Below are 14,400 nucleotides of genomic sequence, written 5' to 3'. Positions count from 1 at the left end.
TGATGTCATCGCCGGCAGCACAGCGCCATGGGGCGCTAACGATTACCGCCGCCGCTAACCTCCCGCTGAATTTCGCGGGAGGCGTTGGCGGTGCCACGCCCAGGTGCTAACGGGAGGCGCAAATCAACTGAATTTATCCCCCTATAGCTTCAGAAAATATATAATGTAGATTCACAATGATGACACAGAATGAGAACCTGTAGTTCTCAGGAATTACTTAAGATATGGGGACTATTTCCACTTGAACAGAGAAAGGTTAAAAGGAAATTTAATTGAGGTTTCTAAAATTCAATAGAGTAAAATGTTTAAGTCTATTGCCTTTAATTAGGAGTAACGAGTAACTTTATGCAGAGCCTGGAATGCTTTGCCACAGGGAATAATTGGGGCAATGCCCAGTGCATCTTTTAAGGGGATAGACATTTGAAGTTATGAGGAGAAAGCAGGTCAGTGAGATTCATTTTGGATTACTCTAGCAAAAAGATGACATGTGCACAATGAGATGAATGACCTTCTTCTGTTGTGTAAACACCTGTGGTTCTATGATTTCACAGATTTAATTCATTGGTCAAGCACCAGTCAATTATTGACACTGAAATTTATTTTCCTGCAGAAAGGTGAAGATTTATATCTAGTCTTTCTAGTAAACTGATGGGAACCTGCTCATTTACTGCTCAGGACATCTCCCAGATAAAAGGCCATGGTGTGGAGATGTCGGTGTTGGACTGAGGTGGACAAATGTAAGAAATCACACAACACCAGGTTATAGTCCAACAGCTTTATTTGAAATCACAAGCTTTCGGAGCGCTGCTCCTTCGTCAGGTGAAGTGGAGAGATGCATAAAAACACAGCTTATATAGTCAGAGAATAATGTCAGATGTTTACAGGTAATCTTTCTAACTGCCATTTATCACACCTCGGCAGAGAGATAATCACAGCAATCAAAGGTGTAAATGGTGTCCAAACAGGTCAGTCAGGAAAACATTACAAAGAACAATGAGGTGGGGTCACAAGGGGTCAAATGTTGCAGATGCTGGGGTCTGTATGAAAAACAAAAAAACAGACAAGAAACATTTTTTTTGCTGGAAATCACAGCAGAAAAAATGTTTCTTGTCTGTTTTTTTGTTTTTCATACAGACCCCAGCATCTGCAACATATGACCCCTTGTGACCCCACCTCATTGTTCTTTGTAATGTTTTCCTGACTGACCTGTTTGGACACCATTTACACCTTTGATTGCTGTGATTATCTCTCTGCCGAGGTGTGATAAATGGCAGTTAGAAAGATTACCTGTAAACATCTGACATTATTCTCTGACTATATAAGCTGTGTTTTTATGCATCTCTCCACTTCACCTGACGAAGGAGCAGCGCTCTGAAAGCTTGTGATTTCAAATAAAGCTGTTGGACTATAACCTGGTGTTGTGTGATTTCTTACATTTGTCCAGATAAAAGGGGCAGCGATTCACTGCATATTCGGAACTGAAGAAATAACTGCAAAAAATTTACACTGAAGTTCAGCGCAAATTGTCAACAAACGAGAATCTCAAGACACAAAGAAAATATGTCAAAAACTATGTGTACTAATTACCTGTCTGATATGCTCATAATATTAACTGCTTCTATATTTCTTCAGAATATGGTGAATATCAGAAAGATGCAGATATATATGGTCCACCTATAGAAGAATTTAAACCTATAATTGAAGATCCATTAATGTATGGAGACTATGGCAAACCTCATGTTTTTCCTAATGTACCTGAAGGCAAAGCAACTTCTTATGGCTCAATACCACTGGATGCGGTGCCTGTGGAAAAATCCATTGCCAGCTAATCGTGTTTGCAAAGGCCCCCATAGAGAAGGTTTCAATAATGTGTGCTACAAATAAATCTACCGCAAAATGGACTTTGCCAGTGCAGAGGTACTTATTTCCATTAAAAGATTAAACTGTTTTACTCTTTGTACATAGCATCACTGAAGAACTCAGGATGGCCTTAGATCAGTCTTTGCAGGTATCTCAGTGTAACGTATCCTTATTAGGAAGGTTGGACTGAGAGAGATGGGGAGAAAGTAATGGAAGATACCGGAAGAGAGCACAGAGCTTTGTGGACATATTTGAGAATGACTGGGACAGACATTAAAAAAAATACATCAAAAGGAGTACAGTAAACTCTTGTTTAAACAGCACTCTATCATCTGGAATACTTTTAATAACCGGCAAAATAGATATATCTCAATACAAAACAACACCTCAATAACCGGTAATCTTGCCGAATCCATCCAGCACTCGTTTTGCCGAGTCCGAGTCTCCCGCGGTGGCCGAGTTAGTCAGTGGTGATGGTGAGTGGAAAAGCAGCACCGTGGTAGGTATACCTCTCTGTTATCCAGAATTTTATCATCAACCGGCACCATCCTGGTCCCATAGGTGCCGGATAAGAAAGAGTTTACTGTACTAAGTAACCTGAATCAAGATGTAACAGGTAACTATGAAGAAAACTAGAAAGACTGCATGGGATCGCTAAAAGAGAGGGTGAAAAACATTGAGAGAGAAATGAACTGTAAATACTCAGAAGCTCTGCAGATTATAGAGAAAGCTGGGGATGCAACAAAGGGCAGAATGTATTGAAAAACATAAGTAAAAATAATTAAAATATAACTTCATGGTACAGAATAATTTAAAGTACAATTGGAAAGGTAACGACATACACACTGGGAAGAAATGACAGCAGATCACAAGAACTGAATGAAGAGAGTAACAATGCATTGGAATTTATATATGTGTAATTGATGTGATCTTGTGATAATTAAAGACCATTCATTATGATCTATTTCCAAATACCCCTCAGAACCAGTAATGACTACAGATATTGAGATGAAGAAATCTTACTCGCTAATATTAATGTGCCCAATAAGGCCAATATAATCCATTGCTTAATGAATGAAGTTACGCTCTTGACTAGATAGACCATGACAAGCTATTTCATCTTGTCCCGAACAATAGAATCACAGGACACGGCCTACACTTGAAGGGGAGTAAATTCAAAACTAATCTGCGGAAACAATATTTCAGTGGTCAATCTATGGAACAGACTCCCTCGGGAATGGTGGAAATTGTTAGCATTGATTCATTCAAATGTAAATTAGGTAGATTACTTTCAGAAAATAACATTTTGGGATATAGTATATATGAGTCCTCTACCAACCTGCCCCTGCCACACAGTACTGCCCCCCCGATTATCAAAATCCACGACAAGGCCTTGGACAACGTGGACCACTTTCCATACCTCGGGAGCCTACTGTCAACAAGGGCAGACGTCGACGACGAAGTCCAACACCGCCTCCAGTGTTCCAGTGCAGCCTTTGGTCGCCTGAGGAAGAGTGTGCTTGAAGACCAGGACCTCGAACCCAGCACTAAGCTCATGGTCTACAGAGCAGCAGTGATACCCGCCCTCCTGTATGCCTCAGAGACATGGACCATGTACAGCAGGCACCTCAAAGCACTGGAGAGGTACCACCAATGCTGCCACTGCAAGATCTTGCAAATCCATTGGCAGAGTAGGCGCACCAACGTCAGTGTTCTTGCTCAGGCCAACATCCCCAGCATCGAAGCTTTGACCACGCTCAAGCAGCTTCGATGGACGGGTCACATTGTCCGCATGCCCAATATGAGACACCCAAAACAAGCGCTCTACTCTGAGCTCCGGCATGGCAATAGAGCCGCAGGTGGGCAGAGGAAATGCTTCAAGGACACCCTCAAATCCTCCTTGAAAAAGTGTAACATCCCCACCGACACCTGGGAATCCCTGGCCCAAGACCGCACAAAGTGGAGGAGAAGCATCCGGGAAGGCGCTGAACACCTCGAGTCTCTTCGCAGGGAGCAAGCGGAAGCTAAGCGCAGGCAGCGCAAGGAGCGCACGTCAACCCAAGCACCCCACCCACCCGCCCCTTCAACCACCGTCTGCCCCACCTGTGACAGAGACTGTAGGTCCCGCATTGGACTCATCAGTCATCTGAGAACTCATTTTTAGTGTGGAAGCAAGTCATCCTCGGTTCCGAGGAACTGCCCAAGAATAAGAAGAATTTGAGGCATGCCATGTGGTAAGTGTAGTATGCTTAGGAGGAAAAAGGTGACTTTGGACTGATGGTTTCCGAAGCTAGTGGTGGGAAATAGATTAAAGGCAATTACCTGCCTATTAACAGGTACTTGTCAGCAGTTTTCAGCCCGTTTTTGGATTTTCCCGCTTCTGGGTTGGGTTTCCCGATGTCCAGACACCACGCCAGGTAAGTGTTGTGAATCTGGTGTAATGTTTGTGAAAAGATGACAGCTGCAGAAGTGGTGCCAAGGATGCAATGTTGCACATGGTGAGTTTCAGAGCAAAGAAAATGTTGGTTACTGCATTTTTAAAACATATACAGATTTCTTTAGCTTACAAGTTTTTAAATCCAACTATATGTCCAGTGCCACCTCATTGAGAGAACCTCTCTCACCAGTGACCGATTGCTTCTGTCATCTCACCTGCAGCTGCCATCTATTCCAGCATATGGAGGGAGTCATTGGAGAGCCTGGGTACAAGGGTTCACCTTTGTGCAGTGATTGTCAGTGTTTTCAGCACCTCAATGCTGTGAAACACTGAGAAATCAACTGTCAAAATAAAATTGTGCATGATCCCTTTAAGGAAACCGGCAGATGACGCGTCATCAAATGATGTCATCAGACCCGCTTCCTGTTAATTGGCCTGGAAGCCTGCAAGGCGGGCTTAACAAAGTCAATCAAGGGAAATCATGTCTGTGGAGCGGAGGCAACTGGGGGCGGGACCGGAACCCGGAAACCAGCTGACCCGCACCCATCCCGACACCGAACGCAAAATCGTGGCCATGAGCTCATATCCCACCATACCACAGCAGCTGGAGAATTTAAATTCAGTTAATTAAATAAATCTAGAATTAAAAACCTAGTATCAGTAATGGTGACCGTGAAACTATCGGATTGTCGTAAAAACTCATCTGGTTCACAAATAGAAGGAAATCTGCTGTCCTTACCTGGTCTGGCCTATATGTGATTCCAGACCCAAAGCAATGTGGTTGACTGTTAACCGCTGCAAGCCACTCAGTTGTACCAAATCGCTACAAAGAAGTATCACCAAATGGACTGCAGCGGTTCAAGAAGGCAGCTCACCATCACTTTGTCTAGGGCAATTAGGGATGGGCAATGAATGCTGGCTTTGCCAATGATGCTCACATCCCATCAATGAATTAACTCGGCCTACAGCTGGAGTAGGTGTAGACCTAGTAAGATCAGAGGAGGAATTCCTGGCCTCTCAAGCCTATAGCTGTACCCCAAATTCCACTATAAAGCTCTATTAAGGGGTGGACCTGTGCTGGGTGCGCAAGTGCAGGTAGCCTGGGACAAGTAATTTTAACACTCCTCTCCTCACAGATGCAATACAATTTTTTTAGACACTTTTTGGAATTTGTTTAGACACTTTTTTGAACTAAATTTTACATTGGCCCAGAAATTCAGGTCTCCACGGGTGAGTACGTGTTGGGTACTCACCCGTAGGCCGAATGGAAGTGCCGGTTTTCTGCATGCACTGCGCATGCTCGGGAAACCAGCACTTCCATTCCTCTGAACGAAGAGGTTCAGAGGTCGAACGCGCGCGCAGGAGAGGCTGCGCGTGCGCATCAAACTTACATTTTTTTTGCAGGATTTCCCGGGATCGTAAGCCTGCAGGATTTAGAAATGTAAAAAGCAGGCGTAAGGCCTGCTTTTTACAAGGTAAGTGGTCAATTAATTAAAATTAAAACATTTTTTCCACAGGTTTATTATTTTTAAATAATTTAAAGCAAGGTAAGTTTATTTTTAGCCCCGTTAGAATATAAAATTATTTTTTCAAAAATTTAAATTATTGTTTAAAATAGTTATTTAATATAATTTATAGTTTATTTAAAAAGTGTGATTTGTTTTTAAATTTATTTGAAGGTTTACTGCTATTTTGGGGCCGTAGTATTTATAAGTTTTGACAGCTCTTCCTGTCAATCTTATGAATGGGCTTTTCCCTCCTCCGATTGGCTGCCCATGGCCCACGTGATCCCAGGGGCCGCATCGCACTAACTGCGCCCCTGGGATACGCAAGCACTGCGCGCCGGCAGCTGGGCCAGGCCCCGGATCGGAATTCCACGGGAGCCCAGAGCTCAACGGCCGGCGCGCAAAGTAAGTGCAGGTCGGGGGCTTACACCCGCGGGAAGCCCCCGACCCGAATTTCTGGGCCATTGTGTGGTGCCAATGTTCTCAGTCTTATCCCTGGTGCTTTATAAATATTCATTCTTGGGATGCAGGTGTCGCTGGCAAGACCGTGATTTATTGCCCATCCCTAGTTGCCCTGAGAAGGTGGCGGTGGGCCTCCTTGAAAGTGTATAGCAGATGGTCCCAGAGGTTCGAACGCTTACAGTCCTGGGTCTGCAGGCGTACGCATGCATAAAGGCCCATGTATCCCAGGGGCGCAGGCGGTTCGCGTGCGTCCCAGGATCACGTGGGCCAGGCCAACCAACTAAAAAGGAGGATCCCTATTATGCTTATTAGGATTCCATTTACGTGCGGAATCCCCATAAACATGAATAGGAATCCCCTAAAAAACACAATTACACACCAGTTAAAAAAAATAAATAATTACATGTTCAAAATTAATTAAAATACAATTTAATTTAACAGTTAAAACAAAAATTAAAGTTTTGAAAAATAAATTTAAATGTTTTAAAGGGGCTAAAAATAACCTAATTTTAAAGGTTTTTAAATTATTTTATTATTTATGATTTACTATTATAAGGCCCTACGCCTGCATTTACCAGGCGTAAGAGTTTCACGAGCATTCGCTGGGCAGTCTCTGCCAGCGAATGTCCATTTCCCGGGGATGCGGTGATCTGTCAAGCTGAAACTTGACAGATCGCAAGTTCCGGGTTTTCACACATGCATCGCATGCCCGAGCTAGGCACCGCCCGTCCCGCTGGCCCCGCGATCGCCGCCATCTTGGTAAAGGCTGGCGAGGCAGGGCTGAGCCGAGCGTAGCCATCGCCGCCATCTTGGTAAAGGCTGGCGGGGCGGGAGACAGCGCGCGCGCGTGAACGTCGGCGGCGGCCCGGAGCGTGACCTGAGCTAAGGTGAGTCCGCCCGGGCCTCACGCGCTAGGCTGTGCACCGGCCGGCACTGAGGCACTGATCCGCACAAGGGGGCTTCAGGTCACCGCGTCCGGGCTCTGAGGAAAGGCAGAGAGAGAGGAAATCAGGGAGAGACGGGGGGAGGGAGAGGAGAGGGGGGGAGGGAGAGGAGAGGGGGGGAGGGAGAGGAGAGGGAGAAGGGAGAGGAGAGGGGAGGGAGGGAGAGGGGGAGGGAGGGAGAGGAGAGGGGAGGGAGGGAGAGAGAGTAAAGCAGGGGGAGGGAGAGAGGGGGAGGGAGAGAGGGGGAGGGAGGGAGAGGAGAGGGGGAGGGGAGGGGGAGGAGAGGGGGAGGGAGGGAGAGGAGAGGGGGAGGGAGGGAGGGGAGAGGAGAGGGGGAGGGAGGGGGAGGAGAGGGGCAGGGAGGGACAGGAGAGGGGAGGGAGGGAGAGAGACTAAAGCAGGGAGAGACAGGGGGAGGGAGAGAGAGAGGGTGAGGGAGGGAAAGAGTGAGGGGGTGGGAGAGGGAGGGAGAGCTCGCCTTCTTCCTTCCTTCCTTCCTTCGCAGGGGTCCATCGGGCCAGGCCTGAGGCGCTCCTTCCCCCCCTTTCTCTCCAGGCTAATCCCGAACTAAATCCAGCAGTCTCTCTCTCTCTCTTCTCCCCCCAGTCTCTCTCTCTCTCTCTCTCTTTCCCCCCTGTCTCTCTCTTCCCCCTGTCTCTCTCTTCTCCCCCGTCTCTCTCTTCTCCCCCCAGTCTCTCTCTCTCTCTCTCTCTTCCCCCCATCTCTATCTTCCCCCATCTCTCTCTTCTCCCCCGTCTCTCTCTTCTCTCTCCCCCGTCTGTCTCTTCTCCCCCACTCCCCCGTCTCTCTCTCTTCCCCCCAGTCTCTCTCTCTCTCTCTTCCCCCCAGTCTCTCTCTCTCTTCCCCCCAGTCTCTCTCTCTATCTCTCTTCCCCCAGTCTCTCTCTCTTTCTCTCTCTTCCCCCAGTCTCTCTCTCTTTCTCTCTCTTCCCCCCAGTCGCTCTCTCACCCCCAGTCTCTCTCTTCTCCCCCCAGTCTCTCTCTCTCTCTCCCTTCCAACAACAACATGCCCTTAAAAAACCCTCGGCACCGCCGGGCACTCCAGCTAGTATGGGATAAAAGGGATGTAGACTATAAGAGGAAAGTGACAGAAGATGTTTGCCACACAAGTGCCCAGGTCACCAGCCACCTTAGGTGAATGTATAAACATAAAGCTTTCAGGTGCTGCGTGTTGGCAGTGGACTTGGTGCTTGGCATATTTAACAGGCCATAAGATAAACACATTGATTTGGCTACATTACACAATTCCCTTGTAAAACGTGAGTCTACCTGTGCATTTCGGCAGGATGTGAATGGTTGGCAGTGTAGTACTTTCAAATTCTGTAACGGTGCCCAAGTTTAGATTGAAGCACAGTTAAGATGCATGTTAGCACACTTATTTTGGCAACCTTGTGTAGCCCAGCAAATTTCTTCTTCACCTGCTCCCAGGTTCTGGCCACAAGTAAGACAGTGTTCACTCTTTCACCTCCCTGAATGCTGCCCTGATGCTTCTTTTTATTGCAGAGTGCTGCTCACTTCCAAAAAGCACCATTTTTCCATCGAGGGACCTCCGGCAATAAGACCTCCAAATTGAATGGTGCAATTATCTGCCTCCAGCCAATTTCCCTCTCAGTAGCAGGACATCTTTAAAAGTGGGTAGCAGCCTGCTTAGAGCTGCTGGTGCCATGATGCCCACCACTAATCCCTTGGCCCTTACAGCACATGATGTGCTGAATGACGAGATTGGCAGTTAATGAGTTAAATGTGCCGACCTTGCATTCCAGTGCGAGGTGAGCAGTAAGCACAACAGACACCTGTGGTGTGCAAAGAGCAACAGTGCCACTGCCCCAGCACTGTATCGTCCGTCTTCGCTGTTCTGTAATTAAGCTTTTCTTTCCAAGTAATCTTGCTATGTTCAGAGGCAATACAAAAGATAATATATTTCTGACTTAATGTAGGAGGGATACTTCCTTTGGACCGACGAAACAAAACTGGATCACACCGCATAGTGTAAAGGCAAGCCATCTGACCTGAGTAACAAGGAAAATTGCGTGGTGCTTGACGGCAAAGGTATGTTACCTTTACAGAAAGTTATTTTACGTTGGTTTTCACAAACTTTATATCTACAGCAGTGACCTTTATGAGTGATTTTTTTCTAGAAATGAAACCGTAAAGGTACAGAGTTCTGACCTGACATCAGCACGCCTGCTGTTGTTTATAAAGACAAACTATTTTTTTCCCTCCTCCCTTATTGGCCTGGGTTTCTAATCTGGTTTTTCACCTCTCCCAGGAGTTTACACGGCTCCAGGTGGGGTGGGAAGTGTATGTATTGTGATGGATAAGGCATCACAACCATATTGAAAACAAACAAGCAAGTAATGTCTTTGTTTCCATTTGTTCTGCTCAATGCAATCTGCATTTGTTGCTAATTTTTTTTGGAAATATTAATTTCAAATAATTCTGAAAACATCACAACCCAGGTATAAATTTGTTGTCCAAATAAACACTCAAGTTGGTGTGCAATAACTAGCTGCATTTATTTCCAGACCCTCTGGAATCTTCCATCAAAGAATAACAAAACCAATACCAGAGATATCTTAGGGTGTAATTGCTACAATGAGTTTGCTCCCAACAGGGAGGCATCTAATGTTCAGCTAACAATATGCAAGTGCATATCAAAATCTACCTAAAAAATTACATTGGCATAATATAAAGTGAGTGTGAGGAGCCACTCCCAATCCCTGCAACACCAAGACAGCTGAACATGTCCTTTCTCTTGTATAACAATCAGGTAGATGGTGTCAGTATTACAACTGACAAGTAAATGGAGGCTTTGTTTACCTATTGCTACAATGAGAGACTGCTTGAGATACATTTCACCTTCTACAATGTGTTCTGTTTCAGGTCATTTCCTCTGGGCTGATGAAGACTGTAGTAAAAATGTAAACTTTGTCTGTGCATATGTTTTACCCTGTAAAGAAAAGTGTGGCAATTAATGCTGAGAAAATTAGTTTAATTCCTGTATAATTCCACTTAGCATGTGTAGTCACTTCTTGGAATTGCATGTTTAACCTTTTCTTGAAATTATAGAATCAAATAAAGTAGTAAAGCATTACACTGTGCCAATTGATGTCTAGACTGCGGCCTAAAGTACGAAGGATATCACATAAAAGGCTTAATATTTTCCAAATGTTGTTCAGGCATGACTTCAACAAGAAAATATTAAAACCCGTATCCTATGACGAAGCTTCAAACTAACAGACCAAACATCATTACACACAGCCAGAAAGACTAAAGTGTATTAACCATGGAAAGTTCTCATGACTGGACTTTGGAAAAATTAGCTGCAACATTGTAGAGAAACATAATTCCTTGGGATGGATATTTGTTGGTCTCAAAGGTTTTTTTCGGTAATACTGGTAGACTTCCCATGGCATCAATTATGGATTTAATAGAGCAGCTTTAATGGTGCAGCTACCAATTCAAAGTTTGTAAATACAGTAGCCAATTTGTGGATTCATTGTCGTGAACCCTAATGACCTGATTTATTTGTGGTTTGATGTAATTTTAAAGAGATTTGTCTGGTTGCTAGTAACTACATATCCATTGGAGTGGGACTGGAGTTGTAAAGTCTGTGGGTTGTGCAGTTAATTACGACACAGACTTCAGGAGTAACATACAACAGGACTTTACTATTCGAAGGTCAGGGCGAATCTGCCCTATAAATCATGCCACAACACTTATATACCGGTGTGGTCACCGTCGGTATTACCGTATACAGAAGCCAAACAAGTAGTGCCACACCTAAAATAGTTCTCTTAAAGGTGAACGGTTACATACAATAGTCTCTTAAAGGTAGACGGTTACATACACTACAATCCTCCCTTTTTAGCTTACAACATACGTATTCCCCATTAAACATAACATATATTCAACTTCATGTAAAACAATTTACAGATATAGTCTCTGCAGAAAACAGTTCACAGGTTCAGTCTCTGTGGGAACAGTTCACAGATTCAGTCTCTGGTCTTGACTCGGTCCGAACAACATCTCTGTGGTGTAGCCGGTTCACATTGCTAGCGTGACTCATCCAATAGTCTTTCCCTTGACGTAACAGCTTGAACTTCCGTCCTGCTGAACCAGCAGTGCTGACTTTTACAAACAGCTGGACTGCCTTAGTAATTTTTCCCTACTTTCCCATTAGAAGTGATAATGATTTAGATGGTTATCATCTTCGGCTTTGTCTTTTCCTTTTTTGCTTCTTGGAGACTCTCGGGGCTCCCTTATCAGCTGCCAGCTGTAGCGCCACCATCTCCCTATGTTCCTTAGACTTTAAGTGCTTCATCCTGATTACTGCACTTTGGGAGTTTTCATCACAAGCTGGGCAGACCAAGTCCTCGTAATATTCCGTGTCACTCAACAGGTCATGGTAATATTCGGTGTCATCCTGAGCTAGTCTAGCGAGAGGGCCTGCTACTTCTTCCTTACCCAACTGGACGTTAGCCGACTGTTGTTCCCTCCCTAGACATCTTTCCTGAAGAGACTTCTTTATGCGTTCATATTCATCCCACTCTTCCTGGGTTTCCTGCAAATCCTTCACTAATGACTTCAATACTTCCCCTTCCATCGGAGATTGATTGATCGGGCTATTCAATCCTTCTACTGGAGCATCTGTTTCAACATTCTGTTGTTCCCATTGACGTGATTCAGCGTACTTTTGGCATCCCAGTAAAATCCGTGTTGCACCCTCAGCTATATCCGTAACTTTTGAGAGCTCCGAACTCCTTCCCTCTGAAGATTGAAGCTCGTGTTCAGATTGTTCCCATTGCAGAGTCTTGTCCCTCAACATATGAAGGAGTTGGCTGACCGTTAACTCTTCCACGGGAACACTGTGAATCAGAGTCTTCTCCATTTCATCCACCTTTTCCTCCAATGCTTTCACCTTCTTTTCCTCTTGGACTTTGGCTTTCAGCGCTCGGAGAAGTTGTGCCATGATGCTATCTAGCTCTTGTGCCATGATGCTCTCTAGCTCATGTCTTACAGCCTCTGTGTTTCTTACAGTTTCCTTTTCTTCCACTGAAAGGATTCCCAGTTGAATCTGTTCTTCAAGTTGTTGAACCTCGGTCATTGCCGCCTCATATTTGTCTTGGGTTTCCTTCAATAATTTTCTGAGTTCTTGGACATCTTGCCTTTCATGTTCTGCCATGTCTTTCACCTCTAATTTCTCATCTATGGATGGAACTTCTACCGATGAGCCTGTCTTGGCCTTGAGCTCATCAAGAATTTCCTGCAGCCTTTGGACTTCTTGCTCATGTTCAACCTTTAGTTGCTCATATGCTTCTACTGAAACTAGCTTTTCGGAGGTTGCCGAGTTAACCCCCTCCAGAATTGTAGCCTGGGCCTGTTCATACTGTTCTTTCAACTTCTCACACTCTGCTTGTAAGGAGTCGTAGAGAAGAACTGGAATAAAATCCTGGCTTCCTGAAGATTCCTCTTCATTTGCTTCTTTCGCAATTTTCTGTTGGAGTTCAGCCAAGGCTGCTATGCTATCTGCCTCTTGAAGTCTCACTGCCATCAAATCTTCTTTATTCTTGCAGTCTATCTCAGCCATTTTCCCTTTACTTTCATTTAACTGAGTGAGTAGTCCCTTATTCTGGGCTGAGAGATATTGCACCTTCTCCTGTAGACCATTGCACTCCTTCTCTGCTCGACATAACTGGTTACTGCTGATTTGGTTCTGTGTTTCAAGTTCCAACATCCTTTGCTTAGCTTCTTTCAGTTTCGCCCCTATAAGCTCCTCTTGCAACATGGCCACATTATTCTCATCAGGTAAAGAAGCGTTTCTCTTTTCTATGTCCAAGATTTTTTTCTGCATCTCTTTAAGTGCACACTGCGATTCAGCTTCTCTTAACCTTGCCTGCACTAGCTCCGTCTCCAATTGCAGAACAAAATCCTCAGTGTAGCGTGGTTTGCCTTTATGCTGTATCTCTAGATCATGCAAATATTCTAACTCCTGAACATCATAAGGGAGATGTGATCGGTAATTGGTCACGATGGCTCTATGGTTGCTCTCTGCTTGAGCCAGCAGGTTCTGTTGTCTTTCCAGACTCTCCCATTCGGTGTCATAGAACTTTTTCATTGTTTTCATCTCTTGTACGAGACGGTAACTCAATTGTTCTAATTGTTGTCGTACTTTGAGATAACGTTGAGTTCGAGCCCGGTGTTCCTCCGTAATGCATATGTCTGTAACTTGAACAGACTCAGAATTCTCTGTCTTTATACACGCCATCGTTTTTCCAACCTTAGTCAGTGAGTTCATGTTAACCTTGTTTTTCATACTTGGGCTGGACTTATCGTCTTCCAGCTCAGAGTCTGAGCTGCTTGTCTGCACCGAGTCCTCACTCGTCATTGCTTGTAGGTAGTGCCATTCCATGTCTATTTTCTTGATCCACTCCCGTCCTAGAAGTGGTGGTCCTCCCTCAGGTAGTACGTATAAGTTCATTCTTGGGTGTTCTTTACCCCTATCTCTCACCTTGACTCTTATCTTTCCCATGGGGTATACTTTATGCCCCGTGTATGTCAGCAATACGAACTTGGTATCTCTTAAGGGTATATGTGAGAATAGCCGGTGGTAATCCCTTCGATTTATGACTGATACAGCTGGTCCAGTGTCCAACTCCATTTTCACTTGGACTCCAGCTATTTTTAGCATGACCCAGATAGTTTGTAGGTCAGCTTCCTTACTCACATTATGAATTCTCAGACTACCCAGCAACTGGCCGTTTGGGTCTGAGTCTGAATTCTGTTCGTCTGAACTCTTCTCAGCCACCTTGTGTACCTTGTTGTACTTTTCCTGTGATGGCTTCCTTTGGTTGTTGGTCTTCTTCCCTGACCGGCATACCTTAGCGATGTGACCCAGTTTGCCACATTTCCTACATTCCTGGTTCTTAAACCAGCATTGGTTCTGATCGTGTGTTGTCTTCCCACAGCGATAGCATTTTGTTATACTCGAGGTAATTTGGTCCACACCGAGTGCCGCTGCCTTTAGCTGCATTTCCGCAGTTCCTTTCGCTGCGGCTTCGTGCGATGCTGCTATAAGGACAGCCCTGTCAAGTGTAAGGTCGTTCTCTTCGAGTAGTCGTTTTTGCGTCCCTTCCTTGGACAGTCCGCATACGAACTTGTCTCGCAATGCC

General features: G+C 44.9%; 1 long non-coding RNA gene across 1 annotated transcript in view; it reads left to right on the top strand.

Moving 5' to 3' along the window:
* The window catches only part of LOC147106158 (uncharacterized), a 39,926-nt gene extending 29,604 nt beyond the window's left edge, over positions 1 to 10,322 (top strand). The window contains exons 3-4 of the long non-coding RNA XR_015081472.1: positions 9,166 to 9,277; positions 10,112 to 10,322. This is a non-coding gene — a long non-coding RNA (uncharacterized LOC147106158). The remainder of the gene's footprint in view (positions 1 to 9,165; positions 9,278 to 10,111) is intronic.
* The last annotated feature ends 4,078 nt before the right edge of the window (positions 10,323 to 14,400 follow it).

This window comes from Somniosus microcephalus, chromosome 16, assembly GCF_052327205.1.
Source record: "Somniosus microcephalus isolate GS21.2 chromosome 16, FLI_Smic_1.0, whole genome shotgun sequence".
Taxonomy (NCBI): Eukaryota; Metazoa; Chordata; class Chondrichthyes; order Squaliformes; family Somniosidae; genus Somniosus; species Somniosus microcephalus.
Note: the sequence above shows the minus strand (reverse complement) of the source record. Positions and strands in the feature narration are given on the sequence as shown.